This window comes from Poecile atricapillus, chromosome 1 (genome assembly GCF_030490865.1).
Source record: "Poecile atricapillus isolate bPoeAtr1 chromosome 1, bPoeAtr1.hap1, whole genome shotgun sequence".
In the NCBI taxonomy this organism is placed as follows: domain Eukaryota; kingdom Metazoa; phylum Chordata; class Aves; order Passeriformes; family Paridae; genus Poecile; species Poecile atricapillus.
In genome coordinates this window covers 6,305,716-6,316,194 of record NC_081249.1, presented here as the reverse complement: position 1 = coordinate 6,316,194, position 10,479 = coordinate 6,305,716, and positions in this window count along the sequence as shown.

Sequence of the window (10,479 nt, the reverse complement as noted above, 5' to 3'; positions counted from 1 at the left end):
CAGGCAGAGCTTTTGACACTGGTGAACTGTTCTAATATAAAGGTTTATTGCCAAAAAAAAAAAGATGCAACTGAGTCCATCACCATATCATGCTAAAATTAAAAGAAAGAAACCTACTGGATGTGTGTTGTGCATTAAATACAAAGGCAGGTGACTAGAAAACTTGTGAATCACCTCCTAACACTCACGGCTTTAATTGTAGAATCAAGGTATGCTTAATATGATGGAGTGATCTTCAAGTGCATCAGTCAGGGCAAGAAACACAACAGATACATAGACCACCATTCTTTTTCTGGTTTGCATTAAATAACTTAAAATCAAAGGTCTAGTTATGGAATTGATAGGAAAAGGACCAATCAGGTTCTCATCAAACAGCTCTGCAGTGAAAGTCACATCATGGGCTAATACATTCTAAGCACAGGGATGGCATTTACAAGCATTAAAATCTGTAATGCAAGCTGGGGGAAAGCTATTCAGTACAGAGAAGTTGGTGGGCGGGAAAGGAAGAAGGAAAATATCAATTACTTGTGTTTGGACAGTAGCTCTTCCCATGAAGTTACAGAATTTAGGAAAATGTTTTTGTCCTGGACAGCACAGCCACAGGTGTCAAGTGAACTGAACACAAAGAAACAGGTGCCATTTCACTGGTTTGTTTAGAATCCATACTGTGATATTTACAAGTGGTGAAGCTGGATGCTTTTAATAAAAATATATTTTTTAAAAATCATTACCTGGATGGCAGCTTCAGTAACTTCCCAAACAAAAGCAAGCCAGCATCCCTGCAAGTCCAGAACTGACAGTTTCACTGAGATTTAATAAAGCCATCACCAAGGACAGCCAAAACACATAATTTAGTGCATTGGCACTGCAGTTGAAGAAATATTTCCCCATGCTAAATGCACAACACAATGGAATTTCAGCGTTTACCAAGCATGCCAAGAACTTCTAATTACCTAATACGAACTTAGGCAAAGAGCCATTCTGTGTTAAGTTCTGAGTTCAGTAAAACAGATCAGTGCATTGTTTCAAGCGAGTAGGCACAGAGTTTATAAAGGAAATGCACAATCGTGGAGTTCAGCTCTGCACTGCAATACACACCACTTAAAATGGGAAAGTTAATCAAGGCAGTAACTTTTCTTTTTTAAAAGCCCCCAGTAATGACACAGAAGGTGAAACCAACATTAAGTACAGGTGTCCAATTAAAACTCCTTCTCACACACATGAATTCCTCTGCAGTTACATAATTACGGCAGAGCCAGGATATCTCTGCAGCAAAGCATGTTTTCAGTGATCCCAGCTCCTGCATACCTCAGACCCTGTGACTGTAGTGGTCAAACCCATTCAGACCAGCTGATGGTCACTTGACTCTCTGCACTATTTATACATTGCTCTATTAAGTGAAGCTTCTGATTGGGCTGAACAGATTTATGAAAATCCTGCCCAAGACATTTCTTAAATTGCTTTGCCAGAGAGCACTAGTATGAGCAAGCCTAGGGAGGTACAGAGTTGGCACAGCCTTCTAAAACAACCTCCTAAAGGCAAAACCACTCTCATTCTCAAAGGCTAACTAACTAGCCTGTTTTTAGAATTTGATTGCTGATAAACGCAAACACAGTTACCTTTAACCAGGACCTATTTTTGCATTGACCTCACAGACATGGTCTTTGACTGATCTGATACAGATAAGAAACTGGCTTAGCTGCAAAAATCCATAAAGGATGCTGTAAATAATTACATGCAAAAAATGACCAAGCCAAGCTGTAGACTAATTCAACATACGTTTTAGTCATAATAAAATAGGTCTCATAAGGAGCTAAGCAAACTGTTCATGAAATTGATGGAATAATGAAGCCTGCAGCTTTGAAGAATGGCACAAAACTTCCATGGAAGGGTATAAGCACGAGCTAAGGTCCCTCAGCTAGGGGCTTCTGTATGCTAGGAAGTAACTAACTAAATTTCCATAATGCCTGCATTAGGACCACACTTGTGCATGTGAGTAACATTCACTTGTCAGCTATTGTTAGTGCATGCTCATACCCCAGTGTATTGTAACTATCCTCTGGATGGTAATAGAATGTGAGAAACTGAATTAACTTATTCATCAAATCATGATTTTATGAGTAGTAAGGTAGAATTTTATATAAAGGCAGCAAACAGTGCCAGTGAAGTTTCTGTTTAGGCACACAGTGTTAAACAAACACCTTGCCAGAGGATTCCAGCTCAGCTTTTTACAAGACATATGGAAGGTAGTGCTGTGCACACGAAAGGCATTAGAGAAACACCCACAGCCAGACCTGCTTGCATGGCCACAAACCAAACATTTCTAAGCACGAGGCAGGGTTACAGTGCAGGAGATTGCCAAAGCACAGAAAGGTGAAAAAAAAAAAAAAAGTGAAAAAACCTGTGTATCCTGGATTCCTCTCAGCAGTCACAGCCCCTGTGCCACTGCAATAGGTTTGCCAGACTCGCTGCACAGGAGCATTTTGGGCACACATCAGGGTGTAGAACATGTGCAGAACAGACACACCCAGCCATTCAAGAAGCAAACAGTTGGTGCTCACAGCATATAAATATTGTTGTAATAGAGATGTTAAGGATTCAACAGCCATCAAAGAATTATTGTATCAGTTTCTTAGCCAGCTTAATTGTCTCTTTCTAAACAGCATGCATGCACCTTGCAATAGCACACCCCCAGCATGTAAAATATCAACCATCTGACTAGCAATGCAGCTGAAACATGAGAAGAAACTAAATGGGTAATCACAAAAGATTGTCTTTTAGTGCAGATATGATTCAGCTGAAGTTAAGACTAAATGCTAATAAATTCTGATGCTGGGTGAAATCACTCAAACAAGCCTCTCTCAATACCCCTACAGCACATAATCTTTGATGGCTGGGCTCTGAAAGCCCTGCTATGTCCTTACCATGCAATTCAATTCAACCTACCACACAGTTCCACCCTCTATAGTACCCAGCCTGTGTGGAAAACAGGGGCCCTCATCTTTAGTATCACTGTTATTTATTCATGCTAGATACTTAACTCATAGAAAATATCAGGGAAAGAAAGCACCAGCATGAAATGGTGAGCATCTAGTAAACAAGTGAAAGTGTACCAGGGATGAGACCAGTTTGATCCACAAGTTGGGTAAGTATCAACAATTTATAATACTAACTTGCAGTACTGACAGTGTGATCCTTCTTTATCTTTCTCAAGGACCCACTTTAATGATAATTACTCTTCTAAGTGCAGTTAGTACTTCAGAGGAGAGCAGCATTTGTGTTACTTGAACTTCACAAAATAAGACACTTGATTATCGAGATGATGTTACAAAGCTACCTGGTCCTTTATCACACCTGAATATGCAACAAGAGGGTGGTGAATATAAATTCCTTCACTGTCCTGTTGCCCACCATCTCCTACTGCCTTCTTGTGAATTCAGCTGGGGGAGGTAAACACACCCTCCCCCCCCACTCCTTTCAGCCAAGTGCAATATGAAACTTAAAACATCTATGCTGAGAACTTAAAATATTTCTGATCACCTCCCTGTGCTATAGGGACAGTAACTCTGGCCACCAAGCAGACCTGGATAAGTGGGGAAAGAAAATTAACTACCTAGAGAGGTGTTTTAAACCAATTTATTGTAAAAACCTGTGGGATTATGAATCTGGGCTACAAACATGGTTTGGGCATTGTTGTGCCTTATGAATCAGTTACTCAATTTATCCCTTCAAGTCATGCAGTTTAGATGGCAGCCACTTTTCTCCCCTAGTAGGTGCTGGAACCATCCCAAGAAACAGAGCAAGCCCACCCAAGGTGGACAATCACAGTTGTTACCTTATACAGCAGCAATCTTGACCCCAGAAACACAAGGGGGCAAGTTACAAGTGTGTGAAAGAAAATGCAGAGTCTACAACTTGAACAAACACACACATATAAGTCTTAAGGTGGACATCAAAAAAATCATCAGGGGGCACTGAAGACCTCAGAAGCCTGGAAATCTGAACATAATTCCCAGACTACAGTGCAGAGGTCTTCCAAAAATTTTGAAATTAAACCAGAATTGGTGTTTTAGATGAGTGTTCTGCAAATTACTTAGAAGATGAAGCAACTTTCAATGACCAAAAATAAGGTTTGCAATTCTTCAAGTGTTAAGAAACCGTCGCAAGAGACATCTGAAAGCCAAGGGCACATTTTATCTTGCCTGAAGATTATCACATGACAACAGCATGCTACTGTGCCAGAGACCTAAATGTGTGTGTTTATCCCACAGCTCACATGACTTTGTTTCATTTGGACCTTAAATGGTGACAAGAAATACATTTAGCAGAAGAGCAACAGGTACAATGTACTAAGAAGCTTCCTAAAATAGGCATCTATTCTACAGAGCCCAGGGCAATATTTACTGGTATTAAATCTGCATAAAGCAATAGTCACCAGCAAGTCCCATATAAGTTACAAACAGCAATTCATGCAGCTCTAGATAGGAAATATTCTATATTCAACTCGGGAGAAAGCAGGAATAGTGACATGTAAGGGACAGTGGCATCAGTGCTTTTGAAGTTAGTAAGATTCTTATTCCAAATTGGTACTCCCAGGAACACTGTGGAAGAAGTCACACAGCTCTAGCTTTACAGGCTCACCAGCAGAGGAGTCTTGACATACACAGAGAACTGAGGGTCCCTAGGGAAACAAGAAGACTGTGTTTAACTGAAACAACCATTTAAATGAAGATCCCCTGCTCCTTCCACATAAGGAGGATCAGGTAAACTATAGCAAAACAAGTGCCTTGGAGATAGATGGCTGTCATACTGCTTTGCCTTCTTTAAACCTTTCAGCAGAAAGGCCTGATTGGATCTGGGACTGTCTTACATGGGCCACCAGCTGAGTTCTGTAATAAGGCCATTAACATTTGAGTGGCACGTGTAAGTCAAAGCCAGGCTGCCCTCTCATGCTTGACATCATACAGATCATTGAGAGGGAGCCAAAACACGGGGCTGCATCCTTCAGTGCAAAAGCAGTTTGTACACAGCAAATCAGTGAGCTTCTAGAAAATGTCACAGTAACTGTGCTAAAAAGGCACAAAAGTCCGGGGTAAGTCTTAAATGGGGTCCTGAAAAAAAACACAAACCCACGACCTGAGTAGGTCAAAAAATTCATGTGAACACATTACGATATTAAAATTTAACTTTGACTTTATCCCTTTTTTTCAAAAGGGGAAATAGAGAACCTGGAAGAGAAGACTGAACTTACAGAAATATTTTGTTCAAGTGATATAACTCCCACGAAAGAGAATAGAGGAGGCACCAGCTGGAGAAGCATCTTCTCATGGTAGATACAATCTCCAGGCTGTTTTACCCACTCAGAATCTTGCCAAGATTATCTTTTAGTTTTTCCATAACATGAACTGTTTTTAGACCATCTCCAAGAAAAAGGCAAAAATTAGCCTAGGACTGTTGTGTAAGATGTGACTGGAAAGAACAGAAAAGTAACTCACTTAAGTATCCAATTAACTGGGATACCTCAAGAATCTCAGGAATACTCAAAAATTCAAAAGTATATCCAGGACAAACAAGAAGAAATATTGTCCTTCTCCAAGGTGACCTTAAAATGAAGAAGGCAAATTTATTCAGGGCAGGCAGTGACTGTGGTGACAGGAATTCACAATACTGAGAAAAAGAATAAGGACAAGCATACCAGTGGGTTTGGCCTCTTGAAGGGAAATCCTGGCTAGTATGGAATATCAATAATATCTATTCTTGCATGGATTGCTAATAAGTTCAGGTTATGACAAACAGCCGACCACTGCAATCATAAGGAGGTCTCAGTTCTGAGCTGTGTATTAAACAGTATCTGCTACCAAAGCTCTGAGATTAACACCCCACTACTACAGTGTGTAGTGGTGGACAGTGATTAAACTCCTTCTGCAATTTGAGAAGGTCTCTTGGAGAGTTATGAACACTGTGTTACAACAGCAGATTTAACTGGAGCTTCTCATGACATTCCTGATGTGGCCAGAATAAAGCACTGCTTCAGGAGTGTGTGACTACAGGTTCCAGGTGGAGAACTCCACTGAAAAGCCATTATTCCTGGTTCCCAGCACATATTAAAATACCAGCTCAAAGCAGACTGTATTGCAGAAACTGAGGCTTTACCTGCCCTATTTCACACAGTTTGATTTACTGCAATGCCCACTCATTAGTCATTGCTAAATTCAGCTGCTTAATAGGACATCTATTCTAAATGCAAGCATTATCTATTCTTACTCCTAGAAACACCATTGCAGAGCAGGAGCAAGTCCTGGTTATTCCTCTGAGAAGTTTTAAGGGTTCTCTGGGATTGTTTGCTTTTTTTTATTCCAAGTAATTTTAATGTATTCAAGTATTGAATTAGCCACAGTACACCAGAATAAACAAGAGAGCATTTTTGAATCAGGCCTACTCCAACTCAACAACTTTGTGCCCAAAAGGGCTTTTTCATAATCAGAGATGCAGCATGAAGAGACAACAGCAGAGCATTCTCTTAAAGGTAGGGTTTTAAAGACCAGGACAGTGAGGATGATCAAGCAATCCAAAAACTTACAATACATCAGCACACCACAAGCACTTCAAAAGGGCAAAACTCAAAGCCAACTTAAGTATGAATCAGGAAGCAGAAGATACAGACCAACCATTTCAGGTGTTTGCATCAGTATTGTGAATGAAGACTGCACTGCAGAAAAGAGATTTGTTTCACAAGTGAAGTGGTCTCCATCTCTCTACAGCTGCAAGACACACTGACAAGTGTGTCACTACATGTTTTCTTGGTCTAAAAAGAGAAATATCAGTAGCAATCTCTGCAATAAACACAGAAGTGGCACAGTTCTATATTCTTGCACAGTAGCTTGTCTAAATGCAATGTTACCTGGACAAGGAACATAACATTCACTGCAAAATACTGTACAACAGTCAGGAATGTGTCAGATGCAGTGCTGCAATTAAATTTAATCTTTGAAGCAAAGCCTTTAGAACTAGATTCCTATTACAGGTCAAGGTGACACTGAGAAAACTTCAATTTAGCAGAACTGAAATGTGGCTATATTAAATTCAGATCTCACACTGCATACTTTTATTCTTAATATCAGATGAAGAAAATATTGCTTTTGTAGCATAACAGCTGTTAAAAATTCTAAATATTATCAAAAGATATTTTAAAAACAACAGGTAGATTTACACTGATAAATCATTTGGTAAAGTCTAATTAAACCTGATAGCTTGTAATGCACAGAAATAACACAAGAATTACTACCAAAAAGCCAGTCTCATTCAGCCTCACTCCTTTCTAAAGATGAGTAGGAAACCCAAACAAAAACACAGGCACAAACACTTCTGATAGGCAGCAAGGATGACAGGCACTCTTGACTCTCCATTCTGTGACTACTAATGGCATGATCAGCTTCAGAGTCAGTCTTTACCTCCCTGCCCATAAAAGTTTCACAGCTACTGATGTGAACACAAACTAATGCAACAAAATTCCTTTTTCCTGTCAAATGTTGGAAGTGCTTTACAAATAAAGCAGAGTTGCTCATTTACGAGCTTTAGAGTTATGGATAACACAGCTTTTCCACTCTAATTGTTTTCTACATATACAGCACAGTCAGCACCGTAAATAATGCACAGATTTCCAGATAAGAGACCTGAGAGTTCTGTGTTCCAACACAGGTTTCAAAGCATTTTCCCATCATCTGGTAGCAGCATTTTCTTCTAAATGAAGTGTATGTTCCCCTTTGGAGACTTGCTTTGCCATCCCACTGCAGCAGCCTTCCAAAGGCCCCCAGGGAAAGCATCTCCCTTTTCTTGGCAGAATGCCTCACACAGCATCACTGGATAGCTGGGAAATCCAGTGCACTGCAAGAACACAAACATCAGCACACCATGACAATTAGATGGCAGAGCTGCACCTATCAGTAAGCTAAAGGAAGTACTTTAAAACAGTGATTTTGGAGATAATGCCATTCAGAGACTACATCCTGGTGCCCATAAACACAAATGTTATATGTACAAAAAGAAATTCCATGGTATAAGGCAGCAAGACTCTGGTAAAGTTGTTTAAAAATAACTCATTCTAAATAGACAGATTCATAGCACAAGGCAGATACTTTCAGTGAAAGTAATCCCTCTGACATCTCAAAAAAGAGACTCTTAATAATTGATGCCTTCAAGAGAACTTACTTAGCTGAAGCTATATATTAAACCCCAGGAGATGCAGTACAAGTGTTTTTCACTGCATTCTGCCTTAAGAACTAGGAAGTAACACTGCAGGTTCTAATGGCTTTAACTGCTTTCAATACTAAAATGTGGTGAAGAACTTAATATGACCCAAAGTTTGTCAGAAACTGTTTCTAACTATGTGTGCAGCTGATGTGCCACCAGTGATCCATCATCCACAGACATGCTATTGGAAATTCTCCTGAAGAATAGCCAGGCACAATCTAAATGGCAAGAAGCACAAATTGTGAGGATAGATGGAAGCAAACCAGCCATCCCGTCCAGCACTGCCTGAGCTCTGACAGTGGCAGGACAGAGGAGTTCAAAGGTCACTTTCACAGTTGATGTGGGTTTCCTTTAAGATGCCTGGAAAATGACTGTGTTGACCACATCCACATTCTGAAATACTTTTTTGAGAACTCCTAACGAAGCTTCAGCCAAAGGAACAGGAACTGACTCATTTGTACAGTACCCATGCACTGCACAGTCACACTCAGATGTGTGCCCGAGGCGCACGTGGGCAGGGATAGAGCAGGCAAAGTTTGTGTTATATTTGAGAGATCCCAGGCTGGGGTTCTGCCTTGGCACACCAGTGCTCAGCATGAAGGTGTGCTCACACACATCTTTATCACTGCAGCCTGCCACTCACTGCCAGCCTCAGCTCTACTGCTCCTGCTTCTCAACACAAATTTATGCACACAACTGAAGACTGCAAGCTGAGCTCCAGACCGTGAGCTGTCCACAGGATTTTACTATTTGCAACTCAAACTACCCATGAACAAAGAGATAAAGATAAATAAGCTGTTATGTTATTACAGCCTGCATGTTGAGTGGGGGAAAAAGAAAAACCTAAACCGAGTGTACCTTTTAAAATGGACTTGGCTGTATATACTGTGTGTGAACCAACTCAGCCCTAGCTGTGTTTTACTGCAAGATAAAACAGTTCTGAAAGCAAAACTTGAAGGATTCAACAAATCATTCCAATATTTGCAATTCACTTGGCAGTCTTCAGCTCATGGGAAAATAGAATGCAGGACATATATACTACTGTATCACCTTTCAGCTGTTAGCTATGTATAGACTTGCAGAAAACAGGCATCCCATTTAAAACTGCTTTCTACAAAATAGGTGTGCCACTAGGCCATTGTTTAAACCCACTGAAACTGCACTGAATCATTTCCCTGAATAGCATCACAATGAAGTGGGTGTGTTGTTTTTAACTCAAGGTGTCTGCTAAGCAAGTTCTTTTAACAACTTCTGATTATCAGCACATCCCAGAAGCATAAGACCCAGCTCTGAAATTCCATAGAAATTGCACTTACAAGCATAAGATGCCAAAGAAGCCACTCTGCCCCAAATAAATCAGGGAAAGTAAAGGTGGGATTCCAGGAAGAAAACACCTTTGGTCTAACTACAGAACTATGCTGCTCAGGATAGCCATCAGAACTGCTCCTATCCAACTGGGCTACTGAATACAACGCTTTTAAAAGCAGATTTACCTGACATCCCAGTAATACTTTTCCCCATGGGTTTGGCTCTCCAGGCTATCACAAAGAAGTAATTTTATCTACACCATACAAGCTTTTTGTTTGGGGTTTTCCCCCCCTCCCCTAAATGAATATTTGACTAAGCGTCCTTGCCCAGATCTAGGCACTTTTTAATTGATGTGTACTTCTGTGGTATTGAATTGCACACTGCTCCTCCACCACAGCATTGCTTTTAACTTCAGCCAAGAAATAAGAAAGTTCCAGTAGGCAAATTTATCAGGCAGCAAAAGCATATTGAAAGCATTCAAACCAAACAAGTCAATCCCTGAAGTTACAAATTATTGAGGGGCATTCTGGCTACAACATACAACTATTTGGGCAGAAAATTCTAGGGAAAACGCAGCACTCAGCTTGCCAATACAGCTTTTTTCCTCCCTCTCCCTACCAGATCAGATAGTCAAGCAGACAAATCCTAACAGGAGAGCAAGACATGCAATAGCACCTCACACTTAAGAGGCAATTATGGAGACTTGTAATTCAAATATATTGTCACCTTCTGTAATCAATTTCTAGAGTATGATCCACACGTTTTCAGGGGAACTTTAGTTATATAATAATGGTACTAAAGCACACCATTGCCAAGAAAGAGACACCTAGATATGATAACAGTTGTAAGAGCTTTCTTTTGTGTACTAAAACAAGTGGTAGATTTCAGTTTCTTCTTACATAAAGGTTTCTCCTACCTTGC